At 42.3% G+C, this 20,963-nt stretch overlaps 1 protein-coding gene across 11 annotated transcripts in view; it reads left to right on the forward strand.

Annotated features, from left to right (window-relative positions):
* Positions 1–8: 8 nt before the first annotated feature.
* Positions 9–20,963, forward strand: part of PPFIBP1 (PPFIA binding protein 1) — a 179,917-nt gene continuing 158,962 nt past the window's right edge. For 4 of the 11 annotated variants that reach the window (XM_011283855.3, XM_011283860.3, XM_011283861.3 and 1 more), the window contains exons 1-2: positions 10–176; positions 14,128–14,207. The gene's annotated coding sequence lies outside the window, so the exon portion shown is untranslated. Of the gene's footprint in view, positions 177–7,928; positions 8,004–14,127; positions 14,208–20,963 lie in introns of all 11 variants that reach the window. The other 7 variants (XM_011283859.3, XM_003988520.5, XM_011283862.3 and 4 more) reach the window with 5 other exon arrangements.

The following is a 20,963-nucleotide window of genomic DNA, read 5'->3' on the forward strand; positions in this document are numbered from 1 at the left end:
TGCCTGCCCGGATTCCTGACATGGTGTAGGGCCGAGAGGGTGGGGAAGGCGGGAGCGGGACGGGAAAGGGTTCGGGCTGGGAGCCTGCGGCGGGGCCACCGTGCTGGGGCTTTGAACTCGGACGGAAGGTGAACCAGAACTTTTGGAACTGGCGCCGGCGGCTCTCCACTCCCCAGGTAAGGGCGTTTGGCTCCTCTCACAGACCGGAGGGAAGTGGCACCGTTGTGCGGTTGCAGCTGGGTGTTGCAGCCGCTCCTCCTCTTCCCCGGGTCGATTTCCTTTCCAACTCACTCCTGTTTCCCAGGGGGAACGGGAACTTTTCTGGGGGGGGGGCGGGGGGCTTAACTCCTAGGGCTCCCAACTAGCTTAAATGTGAAAAATACCTACAGGATGGACATGTAAGGTATTGTCTGTGTCCTTAGACCCCCCACACCCTAGTCTCCCAGTAATACTTGAGAACCCCAGTTAGAGAAGTGTGTGTGTATGGGGGGGGGGTTGTATTTAAATGTGTGACAAAAAGTTTATGACATTTCGACCCCAAAATTGTGCTTTTTGAGAGAGAACGAAAGTTTTGTGTATTTTTTAGTTTCCTTGTGGCCTGTTACATGTTGACCTAAATGAAAGAATATCATTGTTATTCTTAATATTCTTATGTATCAACATAAAAAATCCCTTTCTTGAGTCCAGTCAGGACAGGATGTGAGAAATTCACTTGGGGTGTATTAATTATGAGCTGTGGGAAAACTCGTCTCTTGGGGGCACACTTCTAAAACTCCCATCTCCTTTCACTCTGACGTATTAACCGAGAATCCCTTTCATTGCCAACTTTCTGATCTGGAGGGGTTAGGAAGGCTGCTGAGGATCTTGAGATCTGTTTTCTGTGGCTGCTTGAGAAAAGGATGAGGGCTGGTAGTTGCGTTTTCAAGGATCATTTTTACAGAAGAGAGTTTGAACAGGGAAATGGTGTGGAAGGCGTGACAAACTCTTAATTATAGGAGCGTGGATTTTTCAGCATGTGGGACCAAAACAAATCCTTCCAGTAAGAAGTGCAGAGAGCAGTAGAGGAAGAACTCAATTTAGTGTCCAAGTTTGGTATTTAGGAAAAGCAATTGGCCGTTGGGAGGAAAAGGTATTTTGAGAAGTGGCAATAGAGAATTCTAATTTTTGTTTATTTCCTGTTTGAAACCCTTTTTCCTGCTTGGAGATCTTGTCTGTGCCCAGGTAGCTAATTGGCTGTGATTGGCTTTCTGGGAAGAGAATTCCATAAACTGTTTGAGAACCTCACTTATCAGTGCTTAAGTCTCTTTCTTTTGGAGGGGGAAAAAAAAACCCACAACAGCCATATGGGCTGAGACCTCTGAGTCCAGTTTCCCTTTTCATTCACCACTGTTCCTCAGCAGTGAGGATCCTTCTGTTGCCAGGTCAGGTGTGAACTTCATTGTGAGTCAAAAACTGCATCCCAGGTGCCTTGAATGAAAGGGCATTTCCAGGAGGCGAGGAAAGAAAGAAGCTGAATTAATTTAGTAAATCCAAGTAGAGAAATAGGGAACACAGGACTTCATAGATGGGGTTCTCCATCTTTCAAGCCAGATGACAGTCAGGTTTCAGAGCTAGAAAGAAGTGGTTTGTTTTGCTTTTGTTTCTAAAACACCTGGATCTGTGTTATTCTTAGTTCTTGAAAAAATTAGTACAGGGTGGATCAGGAGCAGGCTTTTTGCAAAGGGAAGGCGTGTTTTACTGAAAAGGTCAGAACATTTTAATTTTGGTTTGTGTTTTGGGGCTAAGAAATAGCAATTGCTTAGTGGCTCTGAGATAGTGGTGGATAAGTCTTTTCTATATATGTTCTATAGGAAGTACATAAAACATACTGTATTTTCCACTGTACTTTTTCAGCAGGAAGGAGGAGGTAATGCAGAATTCCTGTGGACTAATGTGAGCTCACTGGAGCCTTGGTTGATAGTGTTCAAACTGCAGTTTGTAATAACCAGTCCAGTAAGGAGTATCTTTACGATGTTGTCCTGATGTGCCAAATTCAGATTTATGTTTTCTTTCCAAGAAGCAGGTCCTGGCTTCGGGACTTGAATATGCCAGCACTTTAAATTTCATTCACAGTTTGAGTAATAACACTAATTTTGTGTACTTAGTTTTAACCAATATTTGTTTCTCTTTCTCTGTGTTTATAAGGCATATGTAGTATAGTAAAAGACAGTACTTTCAAAGGACAAAATTTGAAAGATATTTGAGTTACTGAGAAGGGTAGGACCAGGTTTTGGTTAAATTCTCTTCAACCAGCATCTATCATAATTCCGATAGCTGCTTAAAAAAAAAAAAAGGATAATCTGGCCTTTGTGGACAAATGTTAACTTGAAATGCAGGGCGCAATGTAGTTCCAGATCAATAGTGCCTAATTTCAAGGGCATCATTGAAACAAGTTTTTTTGGAAACAAGTTCAGTGAGGGAGAGTTTAACTGCTTATGTATGTAGTCTTTTTGTCACTCACTGTCCCAGCATGAGATAAATCAGAACAAGGTCACTTTTTCACTGTTACTGACTAGCTGACTCCTTTTTTTTAAAAAAATTTTTTTTTCCCAATGTTTTATTTATTTTTGAGAGACAGTGTGAGCAGGGGAGGAGGAGAGAGAGAGGAAGACACCATCCGAAGCAGGCTCCAGGCTCTGAGCTGTCAGAACACAGCTCGAAGCGGGGCTCGAACTCATGAACCGTAAGATCATGACCTGAGCTGAAGCTAGACGCTCAACTGACTGAGCCACCCAGGCCCCCCTAGCTGACTCCTTTTTAAAACATAATTTCCAAAAATAGGAAATATTTGTATTTTTATAGTCAATTTAGATTCCTTTGGTAATTTGTTACATTAAAATTAACTTTTTCAGTTTTTCATCTCCCATTTAAAAATGTTCCTAATTCCCAAATAGCACATTGTTCAAACTGTAACCTGAAAGAGACCTCATTCATCTGATTCTGTCTTTTCAAAGATATTATTACATGTTTCTGACCTGATTTGAATTACCTTTTCAAAACATTGAGTGAATGAGCAAATTAATGACTATTCATTCACATTAGGGCGTGTATCTCGATTCTTTTTTAAATACTGCTTCAAGGTGGAGCCGTAGGGAAGAGATATTGCATAATGATGCCCTTTTTATTCCCAGAGATTTCCCTAGAAAGCCCTATTAGTTCTGAAATTAAGAAGAAAAATAGTCACAGTTGAGCAGCCAATTGTGAAATATTTCAGGGAGCTAGGATTTATTATTTTTTAACCATGGTTGAACAGATGGGTGTAAGTATGAGAGGCAAAGCTGTTAAGATCAGTGACACTGGGTGTTGTTTGGGGATAAATGGAACAAAGTGTCTGTCTTCTGGCCAGCAGTTCCCTTCAACGAAAGGTTGATAATTTCACTGTTAAATCAGTCATCAAATTGTCCAAAAATGGACACTATCCAAAAACTGCTCTGGGCTTGTGTGGTTGCATTTGTTTCTTAAACTCGTCACAGTGCACGTCAGAACCTTCTTCCTAGTCAAAAAGCCTACAGCTTCAGCCATGTATATTACAACCACAAAGACTGATGCTTTAGTAATTGGAGGTAATGGCCTAAAACAACTTAACTGAACCTACCCACCCTACAAAAAAACAAAGACTCTACTATTTTGCACTGTTTATTTTAAATATAGTCATTGATGTCAGTTTGGTGTAAGTTGATAATGTTTCAAAAGGCCAAGTGGTGAGGATTACTTTTGTTTCAGTACTTTTTTCCATTTTGAAGGATCTAAAACACCAAACAACTGGATTTTAGATTAAAAAACGGGCCCGTCTGGAAGTTTTAAGTTTGCACACTTGTTAGGCACTTTTGTAGGGGAGAGGAGGATCTGAGTGAAATGTGTACCAGTCTGGATCCGTTGAAGAGCTTCTAGTTCTGAGATGTGGGTTTGGACTCCGAGGGGTCCCGATGGGTGTGTTGTCACAGTTTGTGACTGGACTTTGGTTATGTGTCTCCCTAGAACTTGCTGTGACTCACATTTTGACTGGCTCACATGCAAATCCTAGTTTTTTTTGGCAAATGTAATGCGTTCAGAATAGAAAGATCATTTGGTGGTTTCTGTACAGTGGTGTACCTAAAAATGTCCATGACTGAAGAAATTGTACAAACTCGAATTGCATTCAGTATCACTCATTCTGGCAAAGGCTCATGTCTCAAATATGAATCCTGGAGGAGGAAGATCAAATCCTGTCATGTCCGGGGCTGGCTGTGGGTTTTATGGACACCCTCTGAACTCCAGAGTAAGTTTAGTTGTTTTCACCTCTCCTTTAATTTAGGGAAATCAAGCATTTGACATCAAAAAACAGACACAAGTTTGAGAGAGCAGGTGTGCTGATCCCTTGTGTGTGTTTGTTAACAAGGGCAAACTTAATTTTACCTGATAAGAGAGAGTAAAGATGCTGTTTTCATTGCCAAGCGCATTCATATGTGGCTCAGTTCTTTAGGCAAGCAAGGTGGTTCTTGGGAAGAAGTAGGTAGGCCCATTGGGAAGTGCATTAATTCTTTCGTGCTATGAATGTAAAACTCTACTGTATCACTAAATATGCTTACATTATTTTGTCTCTCTGTGCGTAGGATCTAGCTCACAGGATCTAGTCCCTTTTTTGCTGGCCCTTTATCACCTTTCTCACTATAGCGTTTTGCACAAATGTCATCTTGCTACTACAGGGTTTTATCAGGTTTTTGTGAGGAAGGTTTATTGAGTTTGCTTTCTTTACGAGAAAGTGAAACTGAGGCGAAAAGTCTATGGCCCGCTTTCTTAACATAACTTGTTGTTGTGGCCACAGTTGCATAAATGATGTTTCTGCAACCATTATCTTTCTCTAAAGATGCTGCTGCTTATAACAACACATCGTAGAGAGTTTTATTTTGTTTGAATCGGAATTTGCACACGCTCTATTTCTTCTTATGAATGATAGAAGAGTCTGAGCCTGTAGGTTCCCATCTGTAGTGACTCCAGGAAGTGAGTGAGTGGGAGGAAGGGAAGCGGCGAGGACTCAGGAGAGACTCTGGTTGAACCTGTGAGTTGGTCAGGATGATTTGTGTGAAGTCACCTGGGTCTCCGTGTTTTTCCTCTGGATCAGCTGCTTTGGATGCTTTCGCGTTCTTCCAGCCCCCCGCTCCCGGCAGTTGGTGACTTTGCACAAAGTCAGCTTCTCAGGCAGCTTCTCAGCACAGAGTTAAGGTTCTTTCATTGCTTTTTTCTCTCCAGAATACCTGATTCTCTAGCGTGACTTGTGCTCTATCTACATCACCCTCTGGGGCAGACACAGCTAGAGGCCAACCAGAATCCTTCCTACCCACCTCTTCCCTACAGCTAAACTCATTTTGTTTAATTTACCACCATAAAAAAAAAAAAAAAACCCAAAAAACAAAAACTTAATTTTTCCCTTGCAGGGTGTCTAAGTGCTAGTAGTCGTGGCCAATGAGACGGAAGTAGGTGGGTAGGGCTCCCCACCACATTCAAAGCTCTTACAAGGGGATGGCCTCTGTGAGTTTGCCTTTTGCCCTTTGTACGTTTTTCTCCCTGGAACACAAAGGCTATTTTCGAAGTGGAGAAACCATCTTGTGACCACAGACTAGTAGCTTAAGGGTTAAGCAGGCGGAGAAGCTGGTGGCATTTTGGAACTGCTGTACCAGACCGTGTCTGCCCATTTCTTGACTTTTTGTGAGAAGAATAAAATCTCTATTTGGTTAGACCACAGAAATTGGGTCTCTTACTTGTGGCCAAATGTAATCCTGAGTCTAAATTTTAAAAAGTCATAGTTCATCTTTTCTCTACGAATTGAAAGGCAGCATTCTGTATGACCAGAGAGGGGTCAGACTGGAGCAAATTGACCCTCAGCTGCAATCCTGGCTTTGCTATTTATTACAATCTTTTAAAAATTTTTTCTTAATGTTTGTTTATTTTTGAGAGAGAGAGACAGAAAGAGTGTGAACGGGCGAGGGGCAGAGAGAGAGGGAGACAGAGAATCTGAAGTAGGTTCCATGCACTGGAACCTGTCAGCATTCCAGCTGTCAGCATTGAGCCCGATGCGGGGCTCGAACTCACAAACTGTGAGATCATGACCTGAGCTGAAGTCAGATGCTTACTGACTGAGCCACCCAGGTGCCCTACTATTTATTACATTCTAATATTGGCAAGTAACTTCTCTGAGTCTCAGTTCTTCCATCTTCAGTATGGTGGTACTGATATTTGTCTCACAGAATTTTTAGAAATAATTGAGAAATAATGAGAAATTATTAATAGAATTAATAGTGGCACATTTGGCATATATATTTTTAACAAATGGTGGCAGCCGCTGCTGAGGGAGAGTGTAATGGGGAGCCTAAAGAGGCAAGAAATTCAACTTCAAGTAGGTTCTCAGTAAACACAGATTGAAGTACTGAATGGGCCGTTAGCTTTACACCTGCAGCCACTGAACTCTTCCTGCTCACCGTTCGTCCCAGCGCCCATCTCTTATCCTCAGTGCCACCTGCCTACACCAGAATATTTGGAGCTTTTCTGTGTCCCAACATGGGGTGAAAAGGCAGAGGATGTCCTTATGAGAAATTTATTAGTTATAGCCTAGGTCATCAATGAAAGGTGTTTGGCTCCAGAGTCAGACAGATGTAGATTAAAAGCCCATGTCCTTATTGGCTGTGTGATTTTTGTCTTCTGTGAAATGGGAATAACTGGGTGGTTGTGAGGATGAAATAGGATATTACGTGTGTGTAAGCAATTCTTGGTCTTGGTGTGAGGTCCTCTTGAAGATGTAAGGACAAAACATCGCCTTTATCCTTGGGAATATTCACGTATAGGAGATGGGGGCAGAAAGGAGAAGGCCCTTCTTACACATAACCATAATACAAAACCAATTTAGAATACTATTTAGCTGTTAAAATGGTTGAAAAAAAAATATGTTGACTAGATGTCTATTGTATATTAAGAAAAACAACCAAGCACACATGTATAGTTTATATTTGTCAATGCATGAAAAATTGTTAAATTAGGAGGTAATTTATGGGATGTCGATTAGCATGGCAGGGAAGATGAAAGGGGTTTTAATTTTTTTTTTGAAGCATACTGTTTATTTTACAACACACATTACTCTTGAGATACAGGAAGTATTAAAGTTTAAAAAATTGATTCATGAGGCCTTTTGGAGGTAGGTATGGGAAGAGTGTGCTATCTATGAGTTGCATGAGTCACTCAAATGAAAGGTTGGGTTTGGTGGGGTCCTGCTAGAGGAGGTGGGATTTGAATGGTCCCTGAAGGAGGAGTAGGAGATTTTGAGGCGGTAGAAGGGGGAGATGAGCCCACTGGGGTTTGGAGCAAAGGTAGAATGTAGTGAGATGAATTTTAGAGAAAGGTAAGATCCAGAGATCAATATTAAGAGAGGTAAGATATAATGGAGTCAGCCCTTAGAGGGTTTTTAAGAGAGTGACAAGGTTATGCTTTAAAATGAGATTCTTTTATACAGGTGGGGAGAATTATGAGAATTATGTTGTAAAGGTGACTTTGGAAATAGTATGTTGAATGTGACTAGAATATAAGTGGTGAGGGGTGGGGAGAAGGGCAGAACACCTTCAGTCAAGAAAGGCATACAAGTGAAAGTTGAATTTTAATGGGAAATAGGATGAATTAAGAATTGGACACCTGGAATTTGAGATTCCATCATGACCCACAATAACCTATCTCTGTCTTCTCATTATATAAATGGGTAAAGTAACAGTACCTGTCTCATTAGGTTTTTGGAACGACAGCAGCAAGAGTAATAATAGCTCCTACTTACACAGCGCAAGCACTGTTCTAAGTACCTTAAATATTTTAACTTAGATTTAATCCCTACATCAGCCCTAAGAAAAGACACTGTTATTCCTACATTACAGATAAGGAGCCTGAGGCACAGAGAGGCTAGATGAATTTCCCTAGATTGTTTGTGTTGGACTCCATGTTAAATGCAGGTAGGTACAGTCTCTAGGGTCAGAATCTTCAACCACTTCATGTTATTGCCTCTGGCTTATTTCTGGACTTGGCATTGTCAGAAGCCATTAAGAACTGTTAGTTGATGTATCTACACAAAGGTGTTAAGAATTTGAAATTAGGTTTGGAGTTTAGGCAGAATCCTAGATTGATGAATCATTTCCATGGAGCTGTTACACAACAATTAAAGGTAGATGAACTCACTACAGAAGATGATGTAGAATAAAAAGGGAAGCAAGTACAGAGCCTTCAGGGAACTCTTCTTTTTTACACTTTATGTATGTTTAATTTATTATTGTTTATAGTCCAGTATGTTTAAATGACTAGAAAATATGAGACAAGGAACCTTGACAGGATATGGTATGCTGAAGTTTATTTGAGTCTAGTGTTGATAAATTATTTCTAAGCCATGGAAGTTTTTTTTTTTTTTAATTTTTTTTTTTTCAACGTTTATTTTTGGGACAGAGAGAGACAGAGCATGAACGGGGGAGGGGCAGAGAGAGAGGGAGACACAGAGTCGGAAACAGGCTCCAGGCTCCAGGCTCCGAGCCATCAGCCCAGAGCCCGACGCGGGGCTCGAACTCCCGGACCGCGAGATCGTGACCTGGCTGAAGTCGGACGCTTAACTGACTGCGCCACCCAGGCGCCCCGCCATGGAAGTTTTTAATGTCAAGAAAAGATGTCCTCTGTTATGGATAAATAATGAGTACAGTTCATCTTGCATTTGATTTATTTTTGGAAATCCTAGAGTGATGCCAATAATTTGCTGAAGCACAACTAACCATAAAATACTTCAGAAAGAAATAAAAGGCAAAATTAAAAATTTAGTTATTGCTATTTGTTAGGCTGTGTACAATATGTCAAATGTTCCCAATTTTATTTTATTTTTTATTTAAATTTTGTAATGAAAGATGACATACAGCGTTCTATCATTTTCAGGTGCATGACATAATGATTCAACAATTGTGTACATTCTGCAGTGCTCACCACACTAGATGTAGGTACCACCTGTCACCATACAGTGTTATTGCAACGTTATTGACCATGTTCCCTCTGCTACACTTCTAATCTCTGTGACTTATTTATTTTGTAACTGGAAGTTTGTACCTCTTATCCCCTACCCCCTTCACCTATTTTAAAGAAGATGCAGAATAAAAAGAGAAGCAAAGTACAAACCGTCAAGGAACTCTTGGCATTGAGGCATGATGAGGCTAAAGAAAATTTATTAAAGGAGGTAGAGCGCAAACCACCAGAGAAGGGGAAGATGGTGACAGCAAAGGGAAGAAGCACACCCTACACAAGGGGACTGTCCTTGCCATCTGGCACAACAGACCCGTTACAAGGACGGGTCAACTGCCACTGGTCCAGATACCAGGTCATTTGTGAACTTGGAGAGTGTACAGTAAAACCTTAGATTGCGGGTAACTTGTTCTGCAAGTGTTCTGCAAGATGAGCAAACATTTCTAATAATTTGTTTTTACGTTTTTTTAACGTTTACTTATTTTTGAGAGAGAGAGAGACCGAGCACAAGCAGGGGAGGGGCAGAGAGAGAGGGAGACACAGAATCTGAAGCAGGCTCCAGGATCTGAGCTGTCAGCACAGAGCCCGATATGGGGCTCGAACTCATGAACTGTGAGACCATGACCTGAAGCGAAGTCGGATGCTCAACCGACTGGGCCACCCAGGCACACCTCTAATACATGTTAATTTGGTAAGCGAGCAGTGTCTTGCCATATGAGTCATATGTGATGCCAAGTGTCACATGATCACAGCTGAGCCAATGGTTCTTGAAATTCACTCTTATATACTGCTGCTTTGGATTACAAGCATGTTTCCAGAACGATTTACGCTGTGAACCAAGGTTTTACTATATTTTCATTAGCCCAGTAGAGATGGAATCCAGAGTGCAAAAACCTGGCTATTACAAGGGAGGAGATGAGCTGCAGGTGGCCCATTAGCCCAGCCTTTCAAGGAATCGGACAAGGAGAAGCATGCTGCCACAGCTTGGTTTGAGGCAGGCACAGGTACAGGGGGGTAGTGTGAAAGCAGCAAAAGCAAGGGGGGGGGGATGAGTACAAAGTCTAGGGGAGGGGGCCACAGATGGATTAAAAATCAGGGGGGCGAATGCCTGGTTAGCCTTGAACTCCATAAGAACTTTCTTCAGATAGGATGGAAGAAAGGATGGGGGAAACAGAAAAAAATGTGATGGGAAGCGATAAGAGTTGGGTAAGTTCACCGCAGGCAGTCTGCATTTTTTCAGTGTAATAGGAATCAGTGAAAGGAAATTCATAGACAGGCGACTTAGGCTCCTGAGAGGCTGGCTCTTGGGGATTATTGGTGCAGAGGAAAAATTTGAAAGAATGACCGAAGTCTCTCATCTAAACAATACAAGCTGACACATTTGTCAGGATGTGTCTCCAGGCAGGAAAGTAATTTATTGAAGTGGAAAGTGGTGGCTACAAAAAGAAGAGAATGAAATGAGACAAAGGAAAACTTGACTGTATTTGAAGGAGGAATTTTTAGACCACCAGACTTCGTCGTTCACAGAACCACTTCCCTGGGGAAACCCAAGTGCTCCGAGTGGTGAGAAACAGCCTGAGTTTGGTCAAAACTGACCCGCCAAAGCATGGCAAAATACCCTGTAGAAGGTGTCTGCGTTGGATGCTGCTCGTGGTTACGGTCTTCTGTAGTCTTTGGTTTAACGGATGGATTTTAGAGTGATCTTTAGTCGGAAACAATGCTGAGTTGTAGTATCTCAGGAGATTTGTTGTCGTAATGACCTGAGGGGGTGGGGGGAAAGGACTAAAGGGATTCGGTAATTAGGAGCATGGAACTAATGGAGCACGCCCATCAGTCCAGCCTTGGGTATTTCTGGGTTTGCTCTGAAGGGTATCAGGAGTGCTCACTTCGGGCAGCTCATATACTAAAATTGAAGGATATCAGGAGGAACTTACCCAGGTGTGTGTAGCGTTTTAGATAGGTATGGTGTTCCTGAGTTCAATGGTTCTCAGTGGGGCTGGCCACATAATTTTTGGAGTCCTGTGTAAAATGAAAATGTGTGGCCTCTTGTTCAAAAAGCAGGGGGAGGGGCGCCTGGGTGGCGCAGTCGGTTAAGCGTCCGACTTCAGCCAGGTCACGATCTCGCGGTCCGTGAGTTCGAGCCCCGCGTGGGGCTCTGGGCAGATGGCTCAGAGCCTGGAGCCTGTTTCCGATTCTGTGTCTCCCTCTCTCTCTGCCCCTCCCCCGTTCATGCTCTGTCTCTCTCTGTCCCAAAAATAAATAAAAACGTTGAAAAAAAAATTAAAAAAAAAAACAAAAAAACAAAAAAACCCAAAAAGCTGGGGGAAAAATCCATGTTAAAGGTACTAACATGAAAAGCTTTTCCTTTTCTTCTATACTTTCTTGACTTGTTCTCATGCTTGCTATTTAATAGCATTCTAAGTGAAGGAAAATTAAAAATTTAAATTATTAGCATGATTTTTATTTCTTGTACGGTACAGCCAGCGTTAAGTGTAAATATAAGAGTATTTGAAGGGCGCCTGGGTAGCTCAGTTCGTTAAGCATCTGACTTCGGTTCAGATTTCATGGCTTGTGAGTTGGAGCCCTGCGTTGGGCTCTGTGCTGACAGCTCAGAGCCTGGAGTCTGCTTTGAATTCTGTGTCTCTATCTCTGCCCCTCTCCTGCTTGCGCTTTGTGTGTCTGTCTCTCAGAAACAAATAAACATTAACAAAAAGAATTTAAGAGCATTTGACACATCTGCAGAATTACTGAAATCACACACTTCATATTTTGTAATTTGTACATGCATATGTGTGTTCTTACCAGAACGTGGAAACACTGTTCAAAACGAACTCACTGCTGCTTTTTTTCTTTTAAGTTTATTTATTTATTTTGAGAGAGAGAGAATCACAAACAACCTCTGTGCTCTCAGCACAGAGCCGGACGTGAGGCTTGAACTGGATCTCTGTCTAATAAACTATGTGATCATGACCTGAGAGGAAACCAAGAGGTGGATGCTTAACCCAGGCGCCCCTTATCTCACTACTTTTTTATTTCACTGCTTGATACATGCATTCTATCAGGCTTTGTCTTACAGAAGGAAGGGGCTGGCTTGAAGGAAGGACTGAAAGGAAGGAGAACCATGGGTTGCCCTATCTCTCCTTTTCCTTCTGTGCTATTATTTTCGGTGTACATGGTTGGCTAATAGTGGGAAGTAATAAGAGTAAGAGGATATGATAGGATTCTTTGGTTGTTTGTATTTCTTAGAAAGACATTGCTTTGTTTCTGTGTGCAGAGCAAGTTGTGGTTTCTTTGAATGGAAAGCACAGTTTCTGGGAGCTGTCAGCATTCACCTGCCTGATCATTTGGTTACACTGGTAACACAGCTACCTTGACCTCGTCTTGCTAATATCCCATGCGTCATGAATCTACAGAAATTCTGTGCTCTTGAGGTATTGCAAACACGGTGTAAAAATGGCAGCCACACATATTACATGGGATCTCCTCTGCTCACACATTGCCCCTTCAGACCTCCCTAATAAAACACAAGTTCAGAGTTAAACTAAGAATCTCAATGGGCGCCTGGGTGGCTTAGACAGTTAAGCTTCTGACTTTGGCTCGGGTCATGATCTCATAGTTGGTGAGTTTGAGCCCTACATTGGGCTCTGTGCTGACAGCTCAGAGCCTGGAGCCTGCTTCAGATCCTGTGTCTCCCTCTTTCTCTGCCCCACTCCCACTTGCACTTGGTCTCTCTCCATCTCTCAAAAATGAATAAGTGTTAAAAAAAAAAGAATCTCAAGATGACGACAGCAGAGCATTAAACCAAGTGTGGACCCTTTCTGGGCATAGGGTCCTGTGTAACTACACAGGTCACAAGTTCATGAGGACGGCTCTGTTCTCAGAAGTCAAAGAGCACACTCTTGAGCCTGTATGCCTCTGGTCTTAAAGATTCACTCACCTTCATTATCAAGGTTGCAATGGGTCAGGTTTGTGTCTGGTATCCTAGGGACCCTCGCCTTGCCATCATCACTGGTATTTTTGCCTTTCATACATTTTTGAATCACTCTGCATTGCTTCTGCCATTGCCTTGGTTTACATCCCTATCAGCTCTGAAGTAGACCCTGGGTGTCTAAATGGGATATCTCTCCCTGTTGGATGAGGGATTGTGTGGAAGCTGGTGGTGTGGGCAGTGAAAGAATTCACCTGAGGCAGAACAAAAGCAGCTTGTCTGATGGGCCTGTCTGTATTCATCCAGGTGGTCGCTGGGGGCCCTTCCTACATTCCATTGCTCAAGCCTGTTTGCCTAAAAGTGGCCTCTACAAACCCTGCAGCTCGTTTGTAGATGTACAACAAAACCCTGTATTGTACGTCTCCTTGCCAGACAGATCTTCAAAATAAACCTTTGGTTTGAGGCCACCCTGCCAGCCCCAAAGCTTTACTTGACCTCCCGTGGGCTTGGCAAGAGTTTTTAATGGCAAGACTGGCGGTCCTTCAGTTGAGACTGAACGGAGACAGGTGTCGTTTGACCTACACAGTATTTAAAGAAATTGAAGCCAGTACTTCAAGTTTGGGAGATTTCACCTAATTGAAATGCAGATTTTAAAAGCAGGCAATCTGGCTGCTCTGGGCTCTTGTTTCCTTATGTTGGGCTGATGCCCTTAGAGAACAGGAGGACCTGTGGATTTGGGAAGGAAGACGTTTGGATTTACTTTTAGGGCAAATTGACTCATTATTCTGGCAAAATCATCTCTTTCCCTCAATGCAGATTTAAAACAAGCATCTGTCTGTTGTTCTCAGGGAAAGCTGATCTTTTAGTGTGAGAAATTAAGTTCTCCACCTGCATAATGGAAGTTGAATGTACGCTTTGTAGCAGCCCTTGGTTACTTTTTTAGGAGAAATGTTTCTTCGGGGTCACCTGGTCAGCGTCCCCACTGGTCACCTTGTGACCTCGTCTGGTCTTGACCTCTTTCTCCAAGCTTGTCTTCCCCTGTCCTGCTGTGCTGAGACCTGGCCTGCTCTTCTGGAGAGCTTTAAGCCCAGCCCCACCTTTTCAGCTTCGCTTGTTGCTCTGTTCTTTGCTTGAACCTTACCTTGTCTTTCCTCTAGGCCCAACTGAGGCAGTTCAGGAAACTCTTGTTGCCGAGAGCCTCCATGAAAACTCAGCCCTCAAACTCTGCTGGAAGCAGGTAATTAAAATTTTGGATTTTTAAATGCTCGAGCACCACGTGGGTAGTACATTCAGATTGTTTTTGAGCGTCCGTTCCGGCCCGATGATTTTGAAACGCTCTAATTCGTCCAGTGCCTGTGCCTATTTATTGCCAGTATCTAGTTGGTTTTTGAAATTGTGCTTTGGGGAAGGAGCTTTATTTGCACTGTCTCAGCGAATTAGGAGGGCAGCACTAGTATGGTCTCCCTTTGACAGATGAGGAAACGGTTTTCTCCAAAACCGACGCTCTAAAGAGCTTATCCTTGCCTTATGTCTTATTTCTTCAGATAGGTTGTATACCTGTCGAAGGCTGTGACTGGGCCTTTGTTGCCAGGCTGTGTCTGTTACTGTCAATACATGTTTCCGTGACAAGAGAAATGGTTTACTCAGCCAGTATGCACCAAGGCGTAGACAAGGCTCCATGGGGGTGATGCAAAGGATATCAAGTAGGAGAGATGGGTGGGCAGCAGTTATACTAGAAGGTATGCCTCCGACCTGTGCACAAATACAAGTATAGAGTTTTGGATCTTGGGCTTTGAAGTTAGATGGGCCTAGCTGTGTCTATTTCCTCATTTGTAAAATGGGGGCAATAATAGCTTATCATTTGTACCGCTGGTTTTCAGCTGGGGTGATTTCACCCCGTAGGAGTCAGGAAACATTTCTCATGTTACAGCTGGGGATGGAGGGAGGACTGAGGTCCAGTGACTAGTGTCCAGGGATGCCACTGAACACCCTTCAATGCAAGGGACGTAACCAGAAATTACCGGCTCAAACTGACAGCTGGTGCTGAAGGTGAGAAACCCTGCCTTGTGGGTTTGTGAGGATGAAGCCAGACCATGCATGCCATCTCAAAGATTGTAAAATCAAGCCTTGAGGAGGGTGAATCCCAAAAGGCTCCGTGTCAGCGGCATCTGTGATCCTTGCCAAGGAAAACCCTTGTTCTAAGGATTTCATGCTCTCCTGTTTAGAAGACTCAACTGGAGAATGTTTGTGTTACGCTGTGTGCTAACATGAGCTGGCTGCATGTATCGGAGCTGTGAAAACAATTGTTAATTTTTAGGGTGTTCCTGGTAAACTTCCTGCTTGCTTAACTGGTTTGTTCTATGATAATTTTGGTGTGTGGGTTTAAGTCCTCTCTCTGATGGAAAATATTCTGGTTAATGAATTTCCAAAATATGTTTTGGCAAGTGGGATGTGAAAAGTTCTTGTTTTCACATCAACAAGCCTCATGTTTTTCTAGTCCTAGATTTAAAACAAGGCCACCCTTCCCCCTGTTTACTGTCTTACCTGCCCACTGCACAGTGTTTGGGTATTGGTGGGAGTGGTTTGGAAGGTTGTTGGATTTCCATCAATTGTTTGTTGTGGATTTGCAGGGGATATGGTTATTTAAATCTTTTGTAACTTCAAAAGTAATAATGCACCTTATGGACAATTTTAGTAGCATAGAACAACCATAAAGACACAGTTAAAAAAAAAAAAGTCTTCAGTAATCCTACCACACAAAGGTACAATTATAGTTGCTGTGTTTCTTTACATTTTTTTATTTGTACTTTTCCCCATATTTGAAATATTGAGTATGTGATTTGTGTCCCCCCCTTTATTTTATTTAACATTGTTTTATTTGCCCTTCCTCACCCTACAAAAATAACTGTAAATATTATTTTTTTTTAAACATTTTTTAATGTTTGTTTATTTTTGAGAGAGAGACAGAGTGGGAGCAGGGGAGGGGCAGAGAGAGAGAGGGAGACACAGAATCTGAAGCAGGTTCCAGGCTCTGAGCTGTCAGCACAGAGCCCGATGCAGGGTTTGAATTCACAAACCATGAGATCATGACCTGAGCCGAAGTCGGACGCTTAACCAACTGAGCCACCCAGGCACCCCTGTCAATACTATCTCTAAAGACTGTAAAGTATCCTATGTAGGGATGTTTCTTGATTTATTTAATCCCATTGAGGAGGCTGTTTTCAGTATTTGATGAGCGTCTTTATGCAGTCAGCATTTTCTGTATAGATCATTTTTTAATGTTTATTTTTGAGAGAGCAGCGAGAGTGCAAGAGAGAGATAGGAACGGAGGGAGACAGAGGATCCAAAGCAAGCGCTCAGTGCCGAGCCTGATGCGGGGCTGGAACTCATGAACTGTGAGATTAAGACCTGAGCCGAAGTCGGATGTTTAACTGACTTAGCCACCCTAGTGCCCCCAGATCCTTTTTATCTTTGTCATAGATGACCAGAAGTAGAACCAAAGGATGTGCATGCATATGAGTATCTTGGTTGATATTGCTATTGGTTGCCAGTAAAGTTTGTACTAAGTTTTGCTGCCATTAGCAGAATGATTTCTCATTTTAATAATATTTGGCAATTTTCTAGGAGAAAAGACTTTTGTTTTTCTTTTCTTTTTTATTTGATATTAATGAGATCAAACATGTTTATACGACTGTTGACTGTATTTCCTGTTGAAACTTCATGAACTTTGCCTGCTTATTTATTATTGGGAATTAGTATCTTTCTTGTTTGCTGTAAACTATGTGTTTCACTTAATCCTTATTTACCTTTTATCATTTTTATTATAAATATTTTGACTTCGTTTTTTTCCCTTCAATTTTCTATTTGGTTTGTCTTTCAATTTTGTTTTTAGTCATATAGAAATAGAAAATTTTTATGTAGTCAAATCTTGATTTTCTTTTCCACCGTCTTTCACCTTCTTTTGTCTATATTCAAATGAACCCTTTGTATTTTGGACGTGATTATACTGACTTGTCAGTGTTTTAAAATTCTCTCCCCACTGTAGACCGCTATAGAGTTTCTTTCAACATTTATTTATTTTTGGGACAGAGAAAGACAGAGCATGAACGGGGGAGGGGCAGAGAGAGAGGGAGACACAGAATCGGAAACAGGCTCCAGGCTCTGAGCCATCAGCCCAGAGCCCGACACGGGGCTCGAACTCACGGACCTCACGGACCGCGAGATCGTGACCTGGCTGAAGTCGGACGCTTAACCGACTGCGCCACCCAGGCGCCCCTATAGAGTTTCTTAATGAGGATAAATGGGCTTCAAGAACTTGGTCTAATATGGGCACCCATTGTGTACCATGGAAAACACTCCACGTCTCTGTGTGAGTGGGTTGGGTATGTGTGAGTAGAGAAAGTTGATGAGAAAGGTTGAGGCTCATGTTGGGCCGTGGCTTGTTTGGTTTTGTTTTAATTTCCTTTCCCACAGGGTGGAAGCGAGCTTTCCTGAAGGCAGGGGCTTCCACAGTTCTCACCTGGCTGAGTCACCGGGGCCAGCAGCTTGCTGAGCAGACGGTGGCTGTGCCTGGCACAGAGTTGGCCCACAACAATTATTTTGTCTAGTGCCTGGGAAGGTATACTGAGCAGAGGCTGGCCAAAATCCCCTCCCCCCCCCCCCCCCCCTTACCCCTGAGGTTTTATTCTCTTTGGCTCCAGGCTCTGTGTTGCTCAGCCTCATCAAGGTCACTCCCTGGCCTGTGAGGGGCTCCCTAGGTGCAGTTCACCAGCTGAAGCTTGAAGAGGAAGGTATCATAACAAATAGCGCTTACTTCTTTTGCAAAACGCTTTCACTACGGCTTTTTTATATGCTTCTCACCTCAACCTTATGAGGTTAAGTACTATTTTCATCTCCATTAATTTGGAGGAAACCACCACTCAATAGAAGCATAATTAAAATCTGGAGCTTCTGACTCCAGAGCTGATCCTCTGTGCTTCTGAAACAGTTCTGTCATTGTGATTTCTGGTTGTGATTTCTCGGTGGTGCTATTGGGCAGAAGGTAGCAGCAACTTTAGTTTTTGGAATCAGGCATAGCTTGGATGGGATTCCAGGAGAGTCATGTCTTAATATTGTGACTTTGCTACTTGACCAGCCTGAGCCTTGGTTTCCTTGTCTGTAAATGGAAACAACAATGTCTACCTTGCAGGGATGTTGGAAAGTTTAAGTTGAGATAATCTATACAAGACTCCTAGAACAGTCCCTGGCTCACTAATTGTGGGTGCTCGGTAGTGACTGCTTCCTAGTCTCAAGGCTCAAAATGCTACTGTTCTTTTTTGTTACCAGCATTTCAGAATAACTGGCAAACCTTCTCAGACTTGTGAAATTTTAGTAAATATTATTTATATTTCAGTGCAAGAAACATTTGTTTATCTGGCCTGCTTATTTTCCTATTGAGTAGATGTTCTTCCCTGTTGTGGATATCACCTGCTTCTCTGAAATCCTTCTGCTTGGAGAACTTTGTGATGAATCTCCAGCTTAGTCCTGTACTCACAGCCAAAACAAAACATGTTTTGTCTACATGTTTATGTAAAAGCACGGACCGTTTTTTGGAAGAGCCATAACCCAGTCATTCCTTTACACATAGTTGAGATTTTTGGCATCTTTCATGGAGTTGTTACTTGTCCCCTGTTATTATAAACATTCAGGTAACAAAGTAGTCTTAAAAAGAAAGTCGTAGAAAATCACGAAAAAAGAGAAAGTTGCTAAATAACTCTGGAGACCAGTTGTTAATTAAATCTCATTTTTCAGACCATGTACAAAGTAAGTTGAATTTGATTGGTCCTTATGCTAGATTTGGTCATCCACCTAAAAAGCCTCCACTAAAGAGGCAGAAAGCCTCTTTCTGCCTAAAGAGTTTCAACATGAGGATTGTCTTGCCAGTTAACTTCTATTGTATGTTTATTCATACTTTTTCATTTTAATAAATTGAGCCAAGTAATTATATATGTTAGCTTAGAGTTGTATTATAATCCAATGCAGCCTTGTTTCTATGGAGTTAAAGATAATGCCTTTCGGCAATCTTCTTTAAAGTGTTTCTTGGATCTTATTTATTTTTTGTTCCTGAAGCCACAGTTGCATTTTCAACAATACACCCTCTTAGTATTGGAAAGGGGAAAGGTTAATGTGGATGGGGCCTTAGTGGGTTAATAACTAACCTTCTTGTTCTTATTCTGGGAAATTTAAATCTGTTGTCCTATGTTTTTTCCATTCCCGCCTCCCCCCCCCCCCCCCCCCCCCGTAGGAATGGAGAGACAAGGATGGGAAAGCTTCTTTTTAATGTAATTTATATAAGTTACGTGAATTAGAGTCATAAATTAGTTGCATTTTTATATAATTCATGCCATATGTATATGCTTTACATAACACATGGATACAGTTAAGTATCAATGATTAAGTGAAATTTACGTGATTTCTGAGTTCCCTCTTATATCTAGAGTTCAAGGATCAAAGTGAGTGCACTGTTGGCCAAATCTCATGACTATTGCAAAGTGAGTGTAGGACATTGTAAAATGCTATGCTCCATTTTAATGGTCAGTAGGCCGTTGTTTTCCTAAAATTCTGGGCCTAATGTTTGATTTCTTAATTTGTAGCCAGAGTGGACATTTGGGGGCAGAGGTGGGAGTGTTGATAATGGTGGAGAGAGTAGATTAAATCTGGAAGAATAAAATTGGTGCTGATGTAACTATTAATTAACAGGATACAAAGGACTAAAGATTGTGCTTTGTGATCACAAGATAACAATCCAGTTGGGCAGCCCTGAGCCCACTACGGATCAGCCAGATCGTTTTGGCACCAGCCCTTTGAAACAAAGCCTGAGAACCCAGCGAGTTTTACCAGGCATTTCTTGTTGCTGGCTGGCTGGCTGGCTGGCTGGCTGGCTGGCTGGCTTATGGAGTAAATAGAGTAATTAGCTCTCATTAGCACTCCCACAAGCTGTAATGCATCCACCTGAGGCAGAGAGACGCTTGCTTCTGTTCCTCATGTTCCTGAAAACGTTGAGAATCCCCATCTGATCTCTTCAGTACAAGCATTTTTGTGTTGCAGAAACAGAATGCCAAGTTGGCAAGAATAAAACCCACCAAGTGTCTCAAATGACGGTAGCAAAGCCTGCTGACCAGGGTGGAAGGCTTTCCTAAGAACAATGACTGTGTCTAAGAAAGTGGTGAGCCTTTTAATATAAAGCCTTTTCTTCGCTCTCCCCACCCCACTGCCCTCTTGTGTATTCGACTGATAGGAACCAGGTTAGTCAGAGATACTGAACCCTTGTGGTCATATAACTTGATCTCCTTAGCCTCTTGTCAGCTAGACTTTAGAAGTTGTGGTACCAACAGAGTATCTGCGTTGTTTCAAGTCCTTGAGAAAGAGAGACCTTGGAGGGTGGTTTGTGGCCCTGTTCAGGACCACCTGCTGTTGATAATCCATGTTCCTATGAAACAGATCTGTAGTTATGAAGGTGGAAGCCAGAAAGGCCGATGGAGGAGGGAGACAGAGTCTTGGGGGCTTTGCACACAATCCTGGAGAAATACATAGAAAAATTGCAAATGGGTAGATTTTATGGGAAAGGATCTTGAACCAAGAATCTGGCAATCTAATCCCAACATTGATCAGGTGTGTGATCCTGGGTAAGTCATAAAAGTGAGGTAATAATCATACCAGTCCTGCCCTTACACGGAGAGCTGTGAGGGTCAAAGGAGACAATGTGTAAAAAGCTATAAAACATTAAGCAGGAGTGTGATTTTAAGTTGAGCTTTTCACATGGAGAACATTATCTTCATTTTTAACCTTCTGAACCCAAACCTTTGGTGATAAGATAACAGACACTGTGCAGGTATCTGCTTTTGCTCTGACTTCTACTTTTGTGACATCCCTAATGCCATCCCGGGCCCTATACTGGGCTAGGGGGCCTGAGTGACTGGTAGATGGTTCCTCAGGGTTTTCTGGGAAGTGGTAC

This window comes from Felis catus, chromosome B4, assembly GCF_018350175.1.
Source record: "Felis catus isolate Fca126 chromosome B4, F.catus_Fca126_mat1.0, whole genome shotgun sequence".
In the NCBI taxonomy this organism is placed as follows: Eukaryota; Metazoa; Chordata; class Mammalia; order Carnivora; family Felidae; genus Felis; species Felis catus.